Source organism: Artemia sp. Qi Xiang Cuo, chromosome 2, assembly GCF_049724085.1.
Source record: "Artemia sp. Qi Xiang Cuo chromosome 2, ASM4972408v1, whole genome shotgun sequence".
Taxonomy (NCBI): Eukaryota; Metazoa; Arthropoda; class Branchiopoda; order Anostraca; family Artemiidae; genus Artemia; species Artemia sp. Qi Xiang Cuo.
This window is the reverse complement of record NC_142795.1, coordinates 47,734,520-47,755,489: the sequence shown is the minus strand read 5'-3', so window position 1 is coordinate 47,755,489 and position 20,970 is coordinate 47,734,520. Positions and strand designations below refer to the sequence as shown.

General features: G+C 33.8%; 1 protein-coding gene and 1 pseudogene across 1 annotated transcript in view; both read right to left on the bottom strand.

Annotated features, from left to right (window-relative positions):
- LOC148955296 (parkin coregulated gene protein-like) overlaps positions 1-20,970 on the bottom strand; it is a 63,565-nt gene that overhangs the window by 19,704 nt on the left and 22,891 nt on the right. The gene's annotated exons all lie outside the window — the stretch shown is intronic.
- Positions 10,607-11,319, bottom strand: LOC148955297 (survival of motor neuron-related-splicing factor 30 pseudogene; annotated as a pseudogene).

Below are 20,970 nucleotides of genomic sequence, written 5' to 3'. Positions count from 1 at the left end.
TACAGTGTCCTCAAGTGGCGAATCACATTCTGTCACAGCCAACTAGAAATCAGTAGGCTTATAATCATAACACTTAGTATCTTCACAGCTATGATATAAAAACCATATTTTTTTGTTGTTCCAGCCGTTGAATTGATGACCTGTCTCCTCCTTCAAAAACAATCCAAAACCGCGACGATACCAATCTCGTAGCACTAGACTAAAATCATGGTCAGGATTCTTTCCAATCATACCGGGATATTTACTCTCACTCTGCTTGCATTTATCATAATGAAAATTGGAACATAGGTGACCTCTAGGATGAGAGTCACGCACCTCTTCAAGACAGGAATTACAACCTTTAATTTGTGCAGCATATCCTCTGTGCAATTTACACGGGTTGCATAATCCACACTTTTCATCATACTCCTCAATCATTGTGCAATTCTCACATGAGGACCAGCTGCCCTGTGTGTACATACATAACGGACATGTATGGAACATTTTGTAATATGTTAACGCTCTCACTGCCAAAATGAAACTGAGCTAGCAACAAAAAAAAAAAAATTTCTGAGATAGAGAGAGGAGTAAATCATCCTTGAGCACCATCTTTCTTAGGAAAAAAAGTCCAAAATTTCTAAACTAGTGTTTAAAAGCATATCCACAGTATCATTTTGTCGGGTCTTGATCAATATATAAATAAATTGTGTAAATGCTGTTGGATCACGTTGTAGAAGCTTCATACAATAGTCTACTGATGGAGAATCAGTTTTCATTATATTGACAAGCATTCCTCGAGAAAATATCTTCCTTAGAATAGACAACTCTAGAAAATCATCATCTAGAATTAAATGTTTTTCCATAAGAACTAGATTCCTCATGACTCGATCTTTCCCGAATCTATCCATTTTTTTTTTAGTCATTAATCTCTCACAACCAACTTCAGACTAAACAGAATTTCTCTTTTATACTCTAGAAAATATACCCCTGTCTACTATAGAAAGAAAAAAATACCATTAATTTAGAAACATTTTTATTGAACATAATTACAATAATAATATTCACTGATGCATTTTTTTCTCATCAATATATTTCGATAGGACATCTAATGCTGACCTAAGTTTATTTATATGGAGAGTATTCACTTTTCAAGAAAATCATAGTTGCTCCTCCTGCTTAAATTTGCTTAATGATATAAAGTATCTAGCATACATACTATCCAATTCAAGACATAGTCTACAGACCGCGGTTATTTCCACAAATAAATTAGGTACTCGTATCTCGTTGCTGATGCTGCTATCAGTTCCATCATTAATCTCCCATTATGTAAATGCACAATTCATTTTTTTTTTCAATAAAATCCTTGCAAATAATCTATTATCTTTGAATTAAATTATATTACTAATATTAATTGTAAAGAAAACTATTCCTTTTATTCAAATCCTAATAACCAATCAAGTTATACTCACTCCTCTTGGCAAAGGTGTAAAGACCTGTAGAATAGGTCTACCAGAAAAACCTGTTTGGTACGGGCGCGTACGCAAAGTATATACCTTCAAGCAAATTCCACATGATATTTCAAATTACTATACCTTCTATAGAAATGATACCTCTTTGCAAATGACCCTGGTAACCCCAATTCGTTTAAAGTACACACACATATCTATGCCTCAGGCGTAGGGTTCAAACCTTTATACTACTTACTACTTATGTTTTATGTTGTCAAGCAATATAAGTAAAAAAAGGGAAGGAAAGGAGAAAAGCATTTATATTACCCCAGTAACCACTAGTGAAGATTTAATTTTCGTCATAATTTGAAGCTTATTTTTTCTTACGGTAATCCATGAAACTAAAATGACACAAGCAAAGTTTTAAACGTTTAGAAAGCTTTTTAATATTTTTTTTAAGTAATTTTGCAAGAAAAGGTGTCCTTGACAGGACGGAAAATGTAGTCAAATATATGGCGTCGTTAAAAGCTGACTTCACATACTGGATACACAGGTTATAATTCTTTTGACTGGTTTTAAGGACTTCCAAACGAGAGTGTCTGCTTTTTGTGCTAATTCCAAATAGGCCCTACGTTACACTATTTAAACTTTAAGTTACACACTGAGCAATTTTTAGCAGGAAAATATTTGTTTAGTTTAAAAAGAGAATGCAGCTCGAAAAGAAACACAATTTTGATGAAACATAAAACAATTTTCTGAAGCTTAGATATTGCGGCTCTCTATTTGTATGGGAATTCAAAAATATTTATTCTAAGTAAAAGTAAACTTGACCTTAAGACTTAAAAGAGACGGAATTTACACTTTAAATGTAAAGGTGCTCCCCTCTCCCTCGTCCAGAGGGATTTTCGCTAACTTTAGCTCTTTTGTTCATCCCTTTTCTTATTGCCTTTGCCCTTTACCCTTCCAAGGCTTGGCTCTAACTGATATAAATGCTAGTGATGAGTTGAACCGGAGTGAAAACAGTTTGAAATGGTTGAAAACTGTTACTCGTGGTATATAATAACATGAAGATGCTCCAGATAGGGTGAAAAGCTTTTGAAACAGTTAAAAGCTGTTGATCGTAGTATCAAACAGTTCGTGGTAACGAACTGTAAGTAAGGAGCGACCCTTCTCAAAAGAATCGAAACTCTAAAAACGGAATTTTGATACCAATAGATACATCAGAAGAATCAGAATTTTATGCTGATTTAAAATATATAAGTCTCATCAAGTTTAGTATTATCCATTGAAAGTTACACGCCTGAGAAAATTTGCCTTATTTTCGAAAAAAGGGGGAAACACCCCCCAAAGGTCAGATAAATCTAATGAAAATCACACCGTCAGATTCAGCGTATCAGAAATCCCCACTATAGAGGTTTCACGCTCCCATCTGCAAACATGTGGAATTTCGTATTTTTTGCCAGAAGAGAGATCACGGGTGCGTAGCCAATTTTTTTTTTTTTTTTTTTTTTTTTTTGTTTTTTTGTTGTTTTTTTTTATTTTCCCAGGGGTGATTGTATCGATTCAGTAGTCCTAGAATATCGTGAAAGGGCTCATTCGAACGGAAATAAAAAGTTCGAGTGCCCTTTTTAATTGACCAAAAAAATTGCAGGGCAACTTGGCCCCCTCCCACGCTCATTTTTTTCCCGAAGTCACCCAAATAAAATTTTGAGATAGGTATTTTGTTCAGCATAGTCGAAAATCTAATTAATATGTCTTTAAGGATGACTTAATACCCTACAGTTCCTGGGGGAAGGGCCGCAAGTTATAAGCTTTTCCCCTTGTTTACATATAATATTGGTTATTGGGAAGTATACAGGTGTTTTCAGGAGGAATTTTTTTCTTTTGGGGGGTCGGGGTCGGAGTAGGGGTTACGAGGGAGGATCTTTCCGTGAAGGTTATTTCCTTGGGGGAAGGAACATTTCGATGAAGGGGATGCCAGATTTCCCAGCATTATTTAAAAACGATCAGAAATTAAATAAAAAAACAAGTTTTTTTCAACTGAAAATAAGGAGCAATATTAAAACTTAAATCGAATAGAAATGATTACGTATATGAAGGGGTTCAACCCCTAATCAATACCTCGCTCTTTACGCTAGAGTTTTTTAGTTCTTTCAAAAGAGATTTATATTCTATTTAACCGGTCTTTGCGATTCATAGGTTTGTGATTCGAACAAAATTCGAACTTTAGCGTAAAGAACGAGGTATTGATTAGGCAGCGAACTCCCTAATATACGTAATAAAAACATACGAATATAGAAATTCGTTACGTAAGTTAATTCGTAAGTTACGTAAGAACAAAATTTCGAGAAAGCCAATTAGCCCAAAAAAGGAAAATTAATACGCGAATTTCGTTTTTATTATTCATGTACGGTGAGCTCAAATCAAAGCTGCATTAATTCAAAAACGTTCAGAAATGAACTAAAAAAAAGAAGTTTTTTTTAACTGAAAGTAAGGAGCGACATTAAAACTTAAAACGAACAGAAATTATTCTCTATATGAAATTGGCTGTACCCTCCTCAACGCCTCGCTCTTTACGCTGAAGTTTGACTCGGTCTCACAACTTTATTTCTTAAAACAATAAAAAACTTTAGCGTAAAGAGCGAGACGTTGAGGAGGGTATAGCCCCTTTCATATACAGAATAATTGCTGTTCGTTGTAAGTTTTAATGTCGCTCCTTACTTTCAGCTAAAAAAACTTGTTTATTTAGTTACTATCAATATGAGTCAGCTAAAGACCAGTACGGTCAGCGTAATGCGTGGTCAGATCAGGGCACAGTTCATATAATTATCCAGTAAGCTTATCGCAGATCATTTCTGGTCTTCATTCTCGGTACGAACAAAAAGCTCCTCCCACTTCTTTCTGCATTAGCGGGTTAGTCTGTTTCTGATTGTTTCCAACAAAGTGCATTATTCGTAATAGCGGGTTTCCACTTGTTTCCCATTAGATCACAGTCTGACTTGTCTACCAGTGAAAAGATCTGATGCCGCCTATGTTTCTATCTGCAAAAACGTTCTCTGGAGCACTCGCACCTTGGTCTGGGTTTTTATAATGGGTGAGATAGGGAAAGATCATACGGGATAATTGTATGAACTGTGGATCAGGGTCAGATATTGGCAAAGCCTAGTGTAGGGTCAGCAATAAAGAAAATAAGGTCTATTGCTGATTGCATTAGAAGTTATGATTTGTTTGTTTGTTTTTTTGTTTTCTTTTTTTTTTTTTTTTTTTTTTTTTATTCTTCTGTCTCTACTTAATTTTCATTTTTTTTTGTCCCTTTGTTTCCCTGCTTTTTTTTCTTTCTTTATATATTTTTGGTGTTTTTTTCCCTCTCCACTATTCCTTATTTCAGATTTAATTGTTTTGACTTTATTAGTTTATTTCTTCGAATTTGATTTTGTTTGACTCTAGTTCGGGTGACATATCCTCCTTGGGTGAGCGACTGCTTCAATTTGAAAATAATCCAATAGATTTTCTTAGTTTGATTAATAATTCAGTAGGTCAGTCTAATAAATGACCATCAAATCCCCATTTTTCAGTTAGTAGTAAATATGTATTGGATTTAGGTCGAGTATCCAAACGAGATGGTAGTTTCTCTGTGCTTCAGCTTAATGTACAAGGCCTTTGTTCTTCATTTGATGAGTTAAAAAAATAGTGCGTGGGGTCATACTTATTCTATTGGTCCTTGTGAAACTTTCCTTTATTCGAAAAATTAATGCGTATTGCATCTCTCTGGGCACAAGATGGAATGTTGAGATCAGAGAAAGAGGATTAGAAATGGCATTGCTGTTTATGTTTCGGAATGTCTTCCGTGCTCTGTTAGACGTGACCTGTCAAGAAATGAAGAAGGAATTTTTGAATCTATATTTATCGAGATTAAAACCCAAGCTAAAAGTTTGATTGTTGGTAATATATATTGGTCTCCTAGTGGGTCTGTTCCCTCTTTCCTTCAGATTCTTGATGATTTTTTGGAAATAATCCAACTTCATTCATGTGAACTTGTCGTTATGGGTGACTTCAACCTTAATTTGTGCTAACGGAGGTCATCCTCGTCCTTGGATTTTCTTTCAACAATGCTCGCTTGCGGAAAATTACCTTCTGCATGCATTCCAACTCGCATTACTAACACTACTGCTTCTTTGCTTGATAATATTTTTTCATCGTTGACCTTGGTGCAAAATTTTATGTTGACGAGTGATATCTCAGACAATTTTCTTGTCTTTTCCACGATTTTTCCGATGCGTTGCCAAGGAGGAACCAAGGAGCTGGTTTTTCCTCTTTAAAATTTAATGATCAGGGTTTGCATCATCTTAGGTCAGGGTTGCCGGATTTGTTGTGAAGTATTCTGAAATTAAGTCTGATTTAGATTCTTTGTTTAATTCTTTTTATGATTCTTTGGAAGAAGTTACCTTGGATACATGTGTTGCGTCCCAGTCGAATCCGGCATCGAAAAGAATAACCCCTTTGAATCCTTTGATGACTCAAGGACTCTTAAAAATTGGAGGAAGAAAAATAATCTTTGAAAGGCTTACAGGTCCTCTAAGCCATCTTCTCGTGATTCTCGACTTCAACTTTTCAAAGCATATAGAAGAGTTTACAATTCGCTTTGCCGAAAGGCCAAATCGTTATTTTATTATAGAAAATTCTCTGCATGTGGTAAAGACATTAGGAAGACATGGCAAATAATGTTATAATAGAGTTTGGATATCGCCTCACTGCAGAAGCCTAAAACCTACTGCGTCATTTGCACTTTACTGAAAACGAATTACATTACAAATATTTTCCTGTGTACTGAATATTGCAAATAAATATTACAATTACAGTTAAATTTTTAACTGATGAGGGTTCAGCCATTAATATCATTATTCGTCAAATATTCATTTTAATTTATCATTTCTTTACAAGATTATCCAAGACAAATTACTCTTATATTACAAATTTATTCTTTTCCAGTTCTTACAGCATTGAAAATGAAAATAAAAATTACAATGGAAAAAAATCTTGAACTGATGGATCTTTCAACAATTAATATCATTATATATCTAATATTCAATTTGATTTTGTTTATACTTTCCAAAACTGTTCAAGACTCACATAGTTTTCAGAAAGGCGCCAATTTCAGTGAGGGGATACCCAAACTCTTGTTTGTAGTTATTTTTATTCGATTCAAACCTGATTTGCATATTCAATTTAAGTTTCACTCGTGTCAAGATTTTTTTATTCATTTACATTAATATATAGTGTATGTTTGTTCCTATTGATTGTTTATTTAATTTCTGTTCGTTTTAAGTTTCATTTATACTTTAATAGCAAACTATTTTTTTTTTCGTTTTAAGATTGATTTTTATATTCGATCTAAGTATTACTCGCTTTAAGATCTATTTATTAATTTATATCATTAATTGTTGTATGTTTTTTGCTATGATTGTTTATTTAATTTCTGTTCGTTTTGGGTTTCATTTATTCTTTAATAGTATTTTCTGGTCGTTTTGAGTTTGAATTTTAACATGTATTCATATCTCCTGAGCTTAAGTTTAAATTGGCCTTTACTTTTCTTTGAAAAACTTATTTTTCGGAGTTTGAAAATAAAATTAAAATTACAGTAAAATTTTGAACTGATGAGCTTTCAGCAATTAATATCATTATACATCAAATATTCAGTTTAATTTATCAGTTCTTTCCAAGATTGGTCAAGACGAATTACTCTTATATTACAAATTTATTCTTTTCCAGTTCTTACAGCATTGAAAATGAAAATAAGAATTACAGTGGAAAAAAATCTTGAACTGATGAATCTTTCAACAATTAATATCATTATATATCTAATATTCAATTTGATTTTGTTTATACTTTCCAAAACTGTTCAAGACTCATATAGTTTTCAGTAAGGCGCCAATGACGCAGTAGGTTTTAGGCTTCTTCAGTGAGGGGATACCCAAATTCTTGTTGGTAGTTATTTTTATTCGATTCAAACTTGATTTGCATATTAAATTTAAGTTTCACTCGTTTTAAGATTTATTTATTCATTTACATTAATATATATTGTATGTTTGTTCGCATTGATTGTTTATTTAATTTCTGTTCGTTTTAAGTTTCATTTATACTTCACTAGCAAACTGTTTTTTTTTTAGTTTTAAGCTTGATTTTCATATTAAATATAAGCATTACTCGCTTTAAGATTTATTTATTAATTTATATTATTAATTGTTGTATGTTTTTTGATATTATTATTTATTTAATATCTGTTCGTTTTGGGTTTCATTTATTCTTTAATAGTATTTTCTGGTCGTTTTGAGTTTGAATTTTAACAGGTATTCATATCTCCTGAGCTTAAGTTTAAAATGGCCTTTACTTTTCTTTGAAAAACTTATTTTTCGGAGTTTTTTTTTAATTAATCTATTCTAAACAGATATCAGATTGCAAGTACACCCTATTTACATAAAACAACGATTATTGTAACTCAAATATATTATTATTTTACACTGGGCTAATTATTAGCTTCGTACTAAGAAGCCTGACATTTTGGAATTAAGACACGTGTTTCAATATTCATCTATTCATTCTTATAAAGGAGTACAATATTTTTCTTGTGAATCATTAATTATGCAAAAATGTAGCTTATGGATGCAAGTTTCAAGCAGTATTTAAAAAAGATGGTTTGTTCTTTTTAGCGGCTCGAGGCGTGTATCAAATAAGAGCTTTGGTCAAACTGACCCTGATTAAAAAAATAGGGTGGAACTAGCGTCGACATCAACCCCACAGCAGCAAGGTCAGTATCCGTAAATTATTTAAATCCCCCATGGCTCACACAGAAGTTTTATTGCTAAAGATGGGCATGTGTGTTCTTGGTTGTCCGACCAGCTTTTTTGTCGGAAATATGTCTAAAACAACAGCACCCTTTTTGCCTTTTAAATTTGGATTCGTTCAAGAAACATTCAAGATTCGTTCTACATATTGTTTAAAAACCTAAAACAGATATCTTTGAGCTATTTCGCCAAAGCCGTTTCTGCACAACAACAAAACTTCGAACAAATATTGTTTCACATGAAAAATGAAAGAAGATTTTTTACCGATCGGCTAGGACTCATAATACTTTTTTTCATTCCGGTTACTTGACCTTGAAAATTTGTTACTACTCTAGACCAAGAAAAACAAAAATACTCAGGAAACACAAAAATTGATACACATAAGTTTCTTGGCAATCGAGACTCCTATGCAGAAAACAAATTTGAAAATAATTGTAGCCATAATGGTTCGCACAGCCCAAATATCATCAATTTTTCCGTCTCTGATATAGGCTTTTAAATTAAAAGGCTTAAAATGAATACAAAAGTATTTTTAAATTAGCAAAATTGATATTTAACATTTGAAACTGGGCAGATGAATTTTTCCTCATATTTCCTTACATTTACAGAATATGTGATCAAAGACAATGGGACCGACAGCAATGGAGACAAAAGCTACGGAAAATATCGCTGTGTAGATTCATGACGCCCCAAATGGTCCTGAATTTGCTTTGTCTCCTACTCGGCTATCATTTTATTGAGTATGTATACATGGCCAAGCAGGCCTAAGAGGGAAAGAGTATTTGAAAAAGATATCAAATATTCTGAAAAAGGATTGTATCGGTTTGTGAGAACTCAAAATGAGAAGAACCTGATTTTTCACCAATGGGCGTGAAACATTTGGGTAAGTTGACTGGACAAAGGGGAATTTTCAGACAAATAAATTCTGAGGCAAAGTGTGCTTATATTGAATCTTGGTGCGTAAAAGAATAAACTGTGCTCTTTTTTACAACTTCAAGCCGCAGAGACACCTCAATTAAATTTCGGAACCAAGAATACCTGTATTGAGATGTGCAAATTGTCTAATAATTAGTTTTTCACTTTAAAACCCAGTGTTCATGCTTCAACTTAGAAAAATTCTGCTTCTTAAAATTATAAAAACAACAACAAACAAGCAAACTGAAGAAGGACACTTTTTTTTTACTTTCGATTACATTTACTCGTTATGATCAGTGTATCTTCTAGTCAATGCCTCGCTCTTTAAGCCAAAGATTTTTTAGTACTTTTATAAGAGCTATTTATTCTAATTAACGGCCTTTGTGATTAAGGGATCATTTTTAAAGAATTGGAACAAAAATCGAACTTTAGCTTAAAGAGCGTGGTATTGACGAGGAGACGAACCCCCTAATATAAGTATTAAAAATACATGAATATAGAAGTTCGTTACGTAAGTTAATTGGTAAGCTACGTATATTTATTACTAATAAAAACGTTCGTAAATAAAATTCAGCAAGTTTCGAGAAAGCCATTTAACCAAATAAAAGTAAAATTAATATGCAAATTTCGTTTTAATTATTCATGCACGGTGAGCCAAAATCAAAACCTGAATTAATTAAAAAACGTTCACAAATGACATAAAAAAAAAGCAGTTTTTTTTTAACTGAAAGTCAGGAACGACGTTAAAACTTAAAACGAACAGAAAATATTCCGTAAATGAAACGGGATATCCCCCTCTAAACGCCTCACTCTTTACGCTTATGCTAGACTTTCTCACAGTTCTTGTTCTTTAAACAATAGAATTTTGTTTTAATTGCAAATTTTTCAAATTTACTTTTACGAAAATCACACCATCAGATTCAGCTTATCAACGAACATTATTAAAGAAGCTTCAAACTCCTATCTGCAAAAATGTGGAATTTTGCATTTTTAATTAACTTCAACGAAAATTACACCATCACATTCAGCTAATTTCTGTTTGGTTTGAGTTTTAATATTGCTCCTTACTATCAGTTAAAAAAAGACTTGTTCGTTTTATTTAACTTCTGTTCGTTTTTCGAATAATGCAGGTAAATCTGGCTCACCCTCAATGAAATATACCCCCTCCTGTCAAATTCCATCCTCACTGAAAATCCCCCTCCCCGTAGAATATCTTGCGGACGATTCAGCCTGAAAAATCACCCTTACCATACAAATGAATTCGAAGTTTATAGACGGATATGAACTTCCCGAGAAAAAAAAATTCCAGCCCATCCCGCAACAGAAAAAAAACACGAAAAAAGACATTCGTAACTTTATGATTAAAGACAAAATATTGTATTGAATTTCATTATAAATCACAGATAAAATGCACCAAAGTAATTATATCATTCCTTTCCTTCTCTTTTTTGCCAGCGTATATTCTGTCATTGGTTTTCCTCCAATTCCACAAGTTCCAACACCAACTCTTCCATCAGCAGCTTCAGGTGTAGCAAAAATACTTCTTTGTAGCAAAAAACTTTGACGATGCTTTTGTAGCAAAGGACCGCCATTTAGACTTCTCTTTTTCTCTAGCATCTATCATTTCTTGAAAGCGAGCCTGTTTCTTCAACTTTCTTGCTTTCAGGTATTCTTTCTGAGCAGCCGTCTTTTTCTTCTTTTCTGCATCTTCCTCTCTTGCCATTGGGCTCTCGAAGAACGACGAGTGGAACAGTCTCTTTTTGGGTGTAGCCAACGAATTTCACTTCAGCTTTTCCATACTCGAGTATGTTGGTGATTGTTACATTATAGAACTGAGAGTCTTTACTCCATGGAGCTGATACCTCATCACCGACTTTCCATTCTTCTATTGGAGTTAATGCAGAAACAGGTCCTTCATTACTTAGCCATTTTGTGAGTTTTTCAGATTGTACTTCTTCTTCAAGTTCTTCAGTGTCCAACTGAGATTTGATTAATTCCAAAGTCAAAGCTATAACTTCTGTCAAATCCTGTTTAAGCTTGAGAAGTTCTTGGTTATTTTCGTCTGCAGTAAGAGCTGCTTCAACCTGTTCTAGTTGCAATTTGTAGGTGGAAAGATTTGATTTTAGTTCTTCCATTTCATAAATATCATCAATCCAATCTTCTGATTTTTTCTATGACAACTGTAGTCCAAAGTCTTACCCAAATAATCTAATCGAGGGTTCCGATTCCAAAAGGTCTTTACAAAATTGTCACTGTGTTTCAGCTCTGACGCTCTGACACTAATGAAAAATACAAAAAAAACAAAGCAAAAAAAGTAACAGGAAAGATTTTATTTATCATGTTCCAATTTCACCCAAATTCTAGGTTAAGTTATGAAACTAGGTTAATAATTTATTCACTATTTGGCAGTCACTTCCTGTCTATTTAAAAATACCAAAATAGGTTAGATATTATTTAAATTCGTTCTGACCTCAAACTCGTACAAATCGTGTCGAGGGTTAAGTTACAAAACAAGGCTACTGAACGTCATTTTACTTCTTGGCGAATGTGATTAGCTTTGAGAAATTTGGCCTTATTTTAACTTCAAACCCAGTGGCGGATCCAGGGGAGGGATAGAGCCCCCTAACGTAGTCTAAAGTAGTGTAATTTACTTAATTAACGCAAGTTTGCGTTAAATAAACTTCCTCCTAACGTAATTTTATCAGATCAACCTATTTTGCGCCCCCCCTCCTTAAAAAAATCCTGGATCCACTCCTGCTCAAACCAGGACCGTATCCAGGATTTTTTTTTGGGAGGGGGTTACAAAAAAATCAAAAATGTGTTTTTATTCATTTTTATTTTGTTTTTACGAGTGGACAAGCACTTTCTTTTAGTGAATGTGGGTGGGGGGTTCAAACCCCTCCCCTGAATACGGTCATGTGTGTCAAACCCAAGTAGTAAGTACCTATGGAATTTACGGAGACGTATAGCAATCTCTATGTTATTTGCGTACGCCTCTACACCTTTTCAAAGAGATTCAGAACTCCCTCACATGGCATTATACTTCCGGTCCATCTTGTGCTACTTGGGTTATTGACCTATCAAGGCCAACCAGACAGGTTTCTGGTGGGTATAGTCTGGTTTGGTGGGTATAGTCTGGTTTGGTGGGTGTAGTCCGGTTTTGTTTTTCAAAGAGATTGAGTATTACACTTTACTTTTTTGTTTTTGTTTGCTTTTGTTTTTGTTTTTTTTTAAATCAAAAACTAGAGATTGTCAAATTGCGTATTTAGGAATTGTTTTGATTGACATTTTTGCAAAAAGGGATAAGGAATTCGCAAATTGAACACTATGAACGATATTAATTAATGTTTTGAATAATAGGAGTGTGAATGATTCTAATTAGTGATTGGATTGTATGAAGGTGGAGAAAAAAAGGATTAAACTGATTAGCAGTTAAGGTAACCCCGATGGGGTTGTTAACTCAGGTAATTTGTTATAAATTTGAAACAACATCAGTCTATTAAAATGGCTAACGACAATGGAATGGAATTGTGAGTTGGCCTAGCTTTACCTCTCCGATGTGGTCTGTATAATACACAAGTGATGCTTGAACATTATTTTCAATTTAAAGTAGGGTGTAATGTTTATAGGAAGATATTTTTACCGGTCCTATAGGAAGACATTTCTACCGGTCCTATAGGAAGACATTTCTACCGGTCCTATAGGAAGAAATTTCTACCGATCCTATAGGAAGACATTTCTACCGGTCCTGTAGGAAGACATTTCTACCGGTCCTATAGGAAGACTTTTCTACCGGTCCTATAGGAAGACATTTCTACAGGTACTATAGTTAAACATTTCTACAGGTCCTATAGGAAGACATTTCTACCGGTCCTATAGGAAGATATTTCTACTAGTCCTATAGGAAGACATTTCTACCGGTCCTATAGGAAGATATTTCTACCGGTCCTATAGGTAAACATTTCTACGAGACGTATACATCTTTTCAAAGAGAGTGAGTATCCTCTCACATTTAACCACTGGTTCGATACGATCACCCCTGGGAAAAAAAAATAAAATAAACACGCATCAGTGATCTTTCTTCTGGCAAAAAAATACAAAATTCCATATTTTTGCAGATAGGAACTTAAAACTTCTGCAGTAGGGTTCTCTTATATGCTGAATATGATAGTGTGATTTTTTATTAATGTCTTACGACTTTTAGAGGGTATTTTCTACTTTTTTCGAAAATGTGGGAAATTTTTTCAAGGTACCTAACTTTTGACGGGTATAACTAAACTTGGTGCAACTTATATATTTGAAGTCAACACACAAATCTAATTCTTTTGCTGTATCTTTTGGTATCAAAATTCCGTTTTTTAGAGTTTCGATTACTATTGAGCTGGGTCGCTCCTTACTCTCTTTTGATAGCACTAAAGAACTTGGATCCCTCCATGGAAAGATGTTCCCACGTAAATTCCTCCTCCGACCCCCTCCCCCATCAGAAAAAGTCCGCCACTTTTAGAGGGTATTTCCCACTTTTTTTGAAAATGTGGCAAATTTTCTCAGGCGCCTAACTTTTGACGGGTATAACTAAACTTGGTGCAACTTATTTATTTGAAATCAACACACAAATCTAATTCTTTTGCTGTATCTTTTGGTATCAAAATTCCGTTTTTTAGAGTTTCGATTACTATTGAGCTGGGTCACTCCTTACTCTCTTTGATAGTACTAAAGAAGTTTCAACAGAGAACTTTCAAAACTTTAGATATCTCTTTTGAAAGTTCTAAAGAACTTTAGCGTAAAGAGTGGGGATTTTCCTTCATGGACAATCCCTTTCTTCCATACAAAATCCCTCCATGGAAAGATGTTCCCACGTAAATTCCTCCCCCGACCCCCTCCCCCATCAGAAAAAGTCCGCCCTGAAAACATCTGTATACATCCCAATAACGAAAACTATATGTAAACAATGGGCAAAGTTCAAAACTTGCAGCCCTTCCCCTGGAGACTGTGGGAGATTGAGTCATCCTCAATGACATAGTTATTAGATATTTCGACTATGCTGAACAAAATGGCTTTCTAAAAATTTGGATCGTGTAACTTTGGGAAACATTGAGCATTGAATGGGGCATAGTTGCCCCCTTCAGTTTTTATTGGTCACTTAAACAGGGCACTAGAACTTTTAATTGTCGTTCAAATGAGTCCCTACAGTAGGGTGTTCGCTACTATCCTAAGCTTCAGCTGAAGCTAGCTTCAAACATTGAAACTAAAAGAATCATATTACCATGGTTACGAAGTGTTTATAGAATTGGTGGTCTTTAAAAAGACCGTTGGGTAGTCATGGGTGTGATGACTATTGTAAAAATTCATCATTGTTTGTCATCCACTCAGTGTGATTCCAATCTATATCACGGTTTTGTTTGTTCTTCTTCTTTCTAGGATTTCTCACACACATATTCCAAGAAGGAATATCTATTGGTACCCATTTGCTAAAAAATCGAATCTCGTCCTCTGGGTTGTGTATTTTACTCGGAAATACCTCACAATTAAAATCTTCCAAGTTGAATATTGGTATATCTGATTTGCATTTTCGATTAAAAGTTTATCAATGGGCACATTCCATTTTGTGTACAGTGCTGTTACGCCAAAAAAACAGCATATCTCTCTAACTTCCTCTTGTACATAGGATAAATCCTTCCCTTTGTTATAGGATGGAAGAATCATTCTATTATATAAACCTATTTTGTTTATAACGTATAGTGTATTGCGCCACCTGTCTTCATTGTACTCATACATATTGTAGTTTATATACCAGTGGTAACAAGAGACTTCTTGACGATCTGTAGTCAACAGTAGAAACGCACATTCAAAAATCACTCCACATGCCGATTTCTTCAAGCCAATGTATTCTCAATCGAAAACACCATACATCCTTGAAGTTATATCGATAGAATGGATATTCAAACTGTATAAAGTTCCAAATTGAAACTAGATTTTATACTAAAGAAACTGAATATATTAACACATACCCAAGACGCCCTGGTTTATATTTAATAAAAACTATCTTTATTACTAAGGCCTCAGAATATTTATCTCCGCGATTGACAAGTAACGATTTTCCTTAAATTAGAATATTAGATAGATATCACATGTAAACAAGAAACTACCGGTTTTTTAGACGTAAATTTCTCACACCTAGAAGAGACTCGCATCTCATTAGTCCAAATATACATGATAATTCGGTTTCACCTCGTGACATATTTTTACATGTCAATTGCTAAAGAGCTTTATTCATCTCAAACATAGAAATCAGACCTAGGTTTTTTAGATTTTCGTGAGTGTTTGTTTCCTGGAGTTTACCCCCTTGGACACATGGTAATAGATAGGACGAAACGTATATAGGGTATGAGGATCTACTTAATAATGATTCTCCTGTCACTGGCAAAATCATGTGAAAAAGAGGTGAATATGTAGGCTTTTAAACCAAGAGTTAAATATTCTTGGCTATCAGTGTTCATACTTTGAAATTTCCAGTGTAAACTGTAGCGCTATAGGAAAGTTCCTATTGTCCTAACGCGAGCAATTTTTACTAACATTTTTACTTGTATTTTTGCAAACTAACCGAAAATTGTTGATAATATCTGTTTTTGAAATTCGCTAACAATTCGAAACGTTGTTTGAGAAAGTTGTTGGATGATTTTGGACACAAATGACAAAAATTCCAAGGAAAAAAGCTAAAATTTTCAATTATTTTCATTTATGAAATAACTATGGACAGCATTCGTGTTCAACAGCTTTATTGCGTTTTTGTACTTGTTTTGATGTTGAAACGCAGCTTTTGTAATCTGTTTATATCTGACAGTCCCTCCCCCCCCTATTAACATAATTCCACAGATTATTAGTAGCATATCTGTGGTAATTACCAGGTTTATTTCTACAAAATACCAGAAAATGGCTAATAAAAATTACTAGAAGCAATTGGGACGGCAGAAACAACCACACAACGAAGTATTTGAGGGGGCAGCCAAGGGACTTACAGCGTATAACTAAATGCAACCCCATGGCTTGCCAGACGAATATACAGCCTATCATATCACTAAGACATATTATATTAAGAATGTTTAATTTTTATGGATAGCAGAGGATATTTACTTTTTAAAATTTCCATAAAAGTAGTGATAATCAGCATATTAAATCTTAAAGCCGAGCTATAAAATAATCTATTACAAGTAACGCAGGTCTGACCATTAGATGGTGCATCTTTCCTAAAGGAGGGTGGGCGAAACCCTCCTAAAAACTGATATTCGTTATTATTCTACAGTTTTTCCGAGAAAGGTCGCTCTAATCACTGTGGGGGAATTCCCTATATTACACCTGTTTGCAAATTCATATCTACAATTTGTTGCGAAAAGTTTGTGTTGTAACATGCTTGACTTCGCAAACCTATTGAACTAATTTAATAATGAAATCTCAATATAAACCAGTCACGGATAAGCTGCTGGCCGCATGGGGCCCTTGGCGTGTTCTCGTGCTACCCAACATGTTGTAATAGAGCATCAACATCATAAATGGAGACGTGGAGTGTTCGGCCACCACCCTAACAAATTTAAACATCTTTTATGTTTTTCCTCAATATTTTATTATATTTTACACTTAATTCGCATATTGGTTGTGTACTTCTCGATTCCACCCACTTAAAAAAGTGGTGTTCGTGATCGTTCATCAAGATAGAAGTGACAAAAAAAAGTGAAAATGGAAAATGATATTAATGTCTAGTTTAATTGAAACTTCTCAAAAGAAAATGTGAATCAATTACTATCATTACTTTGTATTTATTATCTACTATTTATTATTTTTGTGTTTATTATTAGTCTACTTCGTATTTGTATTATCTTTCTAGAAAAATACACTAGTCTACCAAATTTTAGCGAACTAAATCCAAACTTCTCCACTGTTTTACTTCCCGTCCTAGGTTGCCTGCAGATATTTTGTCCATAGGAAAGTTTGTACAAATCTCTCAGGGAGAAAGGATGAAAGGAATCATTTTTGGCAAGAAATAGTTAAGTTTTTTTTTTAATATTAGCAGACTTTAAGCTTTCCATGTAGATTCTTGGTTTTCAACCGCAAAAGTAGAGAGACTCTGCGCCCCCCTTTTTGAAGACCAAAACGCGTCATAAATTCGCCAAATCAAATTTTAAAAAGCGTCTCAAAACTCTTTTTAAGCTTCCGTGGAAAAATACTGTATATAGGTGCGCAACGGGAGGGGGATAGATAAAGCAAGTAATCCCCATTGTTCCAGATATTCTATATTTTTACATATTTCAATGTTTTCGGAAACTCGCTAAGGTTAAAGGCAAACAGGGTTAAAGGATTAGGTGATTTTTTAAGGGAAACAGGAGGTTTTTATTTTTATTCTGTTTTGTAGTCAAAATTCTGTTCTTTTTTTACATATTTAAATGTTTTTGGAAACTCGCTAAGGTTAAAGGTGCATAGGGCTACAGCATTAGATTATTTTTTTAAGGGAAGTAGGAGTTTTTTTTGTTTTTATTCTTGTTTTGTGGTCAAAATTCTATTTTTTTTTTTTTACATATTTCAATGTTTTCGTAAACTCACTAAGGTTAAAGGTGCATAGGGTTAAAGGATTATCTGAGACGAGCATTTCAAGTGTTTTAAAGGTCTCAAAACAATTACAGCACTACATAAATAAAGAGTGATGAATCTCATCGAATCCTGACAAGAAAATGTTGGCCTTAAAATTGAAATGGGGGGATTCGCCAAGTTTTACTCGATATATTCTTCTATTCGTAGTTTTATTCAGGAGACCAAACTGATCTTGCATCTTGCTTTTTTAATGTTTTATACATTATATTTTAGATATAAAGGGTACTGATATCATTATCATTTCAATCGACAAAAGATATACTTAAATGTTTCTCAAGTTCGAACGGATAATATCGAGCATATGCAACTCGAATTTCACTCTAGATTTGATTATATTTTTACATATTTCAATGTTTTCGGAAAACTCGCTATGGTTATAGGTATGCAACGTTAAAGGATCAAGCGTTTTTTAAGAGGAGTAGGATTTTTTTTTTAATCGGTTTTTGTAGTTAAAATTCGATATTTCTACATATCTTAATGTTTTCGTAAACTCACTAAGGTTAAAGGTGCACAGGGTTAAAGGATTACGTGATTTTTTAAGGGAAGCGGGAGTTTTTTTTTTGTTTTTATTCTTTTCTATGGTCAAAATTCTATATTTTTACATATTTCAATGTTTTCGAAAAACTCGCTAAGGTTAAAGGTAGACAGGGTTTAAGGATTAGGTGATTTTTTTTTTAAGGGAAGCAGAAGTTTTTTTTGTTTTTATTCCGTTTTATGTGCTCAAAATTCTATTTTTTTTACATATTTCAATGTTTTCGGAAACTCGCCAAGGTTAAAGGTGCACAGGGCTAAAGGATTAGGTGATTTTTTAGGGGAAGCAGTCGTTTTTTGTTTTATTCTATCTTATGGTCAAAATTCTATATTTTGAAATATTTCAAAGTTTTCGGAAACTCGCTAAAGTTGAAGGTGCACAGGGTTAAAGGATTAGGTGATTTTTAAGGGCAGCAGAAGTTTTTTTTTTTATTCTGTTTTGCAGTCAAAATTAGGTTTTTTCTTACATATTTCAATGTTTTTGGAAACTCGTTAAGGTTAAAGGTGCACAGGGCTAGAGGATTAGGTTATTTTTTAAGGGAAGCAGGAGTTTTTTTGTTTTTAATTCTGGTTTGTGGTCAAAATTCTTTTTTTTTACATATTTCAATGTTTTCGGAAACTCATTAAAGTTAAAGGATCATAGGGTTAAAGGATTATCTGAGACGAGCATTTCAAGTGTCTTAAAGGTCTCAGAACAGTTACTCGTGTGTATTTGACTCCTGGGGTTTATTATTTGAGAAGTTAACTTTAGTATTTTGTGGTTTTACGTGCCTGAAATCATTAATTAGAATAGTTAATTAGCTGTTTAGGGTTTTCAGACCTAGGTTTTTTAGATTTTCGTGGGTGTTAGGTTCCTGGGGTTTATTATTTGAAATGCGTCGTTGATAATTAAAAAAAAAATTGGATGCTAAACTCAGACAAACAAAAGGATTGTAACACCTGATTGCCTCGTATATTTTGCATGAAATTTCTAAAGTCAATTAAGATGAAGAAATGTCAGAGTGTAGGTTTTACATCACCAGGCACGTGCGATGGAAATTTTTTGTTGGAGGGGGGGCTTAAAAAGGCAAAAATGGGTGAACTACATGAGTTTATAAGACGGATCGTGAAAATCCCAAGGTTTTTTCTGATTTATATATATATATATATATATATATATATATATATATATATATATATATATATATATATATATATATATATATATATATATATATATATATATATATATATATATATATATATATATATATGTATATATATATATATATATATATATATATATATATATATATATATATATATATATATATATATATATATATATATATATATATATATATATATATATATATATATATATATATATATCAAGGAGGCACACTTGTGCCTCTATAAAGAGGCGACCCACCACAATGTTAAGCGATTTCAGGTCCTAGAGGTCGCAGAGAGACGGCGGTAATTGCATTTTGTAGCCCAAGCTCAAACTAAGAAACTTGCAAAATTTCATCCTCCTCCGACTTTATCTTCATGGGGTAAACTGGGCCGGAAGTTTGGACCCTCCCACCACAGCCCCCCTTTAACGTTGTCCGATTGGGCTGAAATTTAGAGGTTAAGCTTTCCTAGGGCCCGGGAGCTTATCCTCAAAATTTCAGCTCAATCCGATCACTTCTTCCCTGTTTTCAAAAAACCAAATATAGCCACTTAAAATTCATCATCATTTCTTTTTTTTTCTTAGCCACGCCTACAGGCCACAGTTGGCAACGAATCAGGTTGAATGAGGACTCAGTCGAAGTAGATTTTGACCTGTAAGGGCGTTTTGATATTTTCAGACCCAAAATATTATCCCCCGAATTTACAGGTACGAAAAACCTTGTTTTCCTATATTAGCCCATGTTAATTTTTCCCACCACAACCCCCCTTTAACGTTGTCTGATCGGGCTGAAATTTAGAGGATAAGCTTTCCTGGGGGATAAGCCTCGCTCTTTACGCTAAAGTTTGACTTTCTCACAACTCTTTTTTTAAACAATAAAAACTTTAGCGTAAAGAGCGAGGCGTTGAGGAGGGCACAGCCTCTTTCATATACGGAATAATTTCTGTTCGTTTTAAGATTTAATGTCGCTCCTTACTCTCAGTTTAAAAAACTTTTTTTTATTTAAAGGCTGCGAAAGCGGGGGTTTGGGGGCGGCAGCCCCCCAACTGTGCCTCCTAATCCCTGTACGTTTTAAGGTTCGACCTTGTAACTCAGCCTCTTTAACTCTTTAGAAAACGTAGTTTTTTTCAAATAATATATATATATATATATATATATATACGACACACGCACAGACACGACACACAAACAGAGTCATAGTGATAGAGATATCCAAAAAGCTGGGTTGATCTAGGTTCACTTAGAGTGGCGCGCCACTCTATGTGAACGTAGATCAACCCAGCTTTTTGGATATCTCTCTCACTATGACTCTGTTTGTGTGTCGTGTCTAATAAATACGTCTTTTAGGATGACTTAATCCCCCAAAGTCCCTGGGACGAGAGTAGTTACCTAGTATGCACTATGAGATATACATGAAAATATACATTGGAATTGCTGTTGATCCGAGATATACATGAAAAAA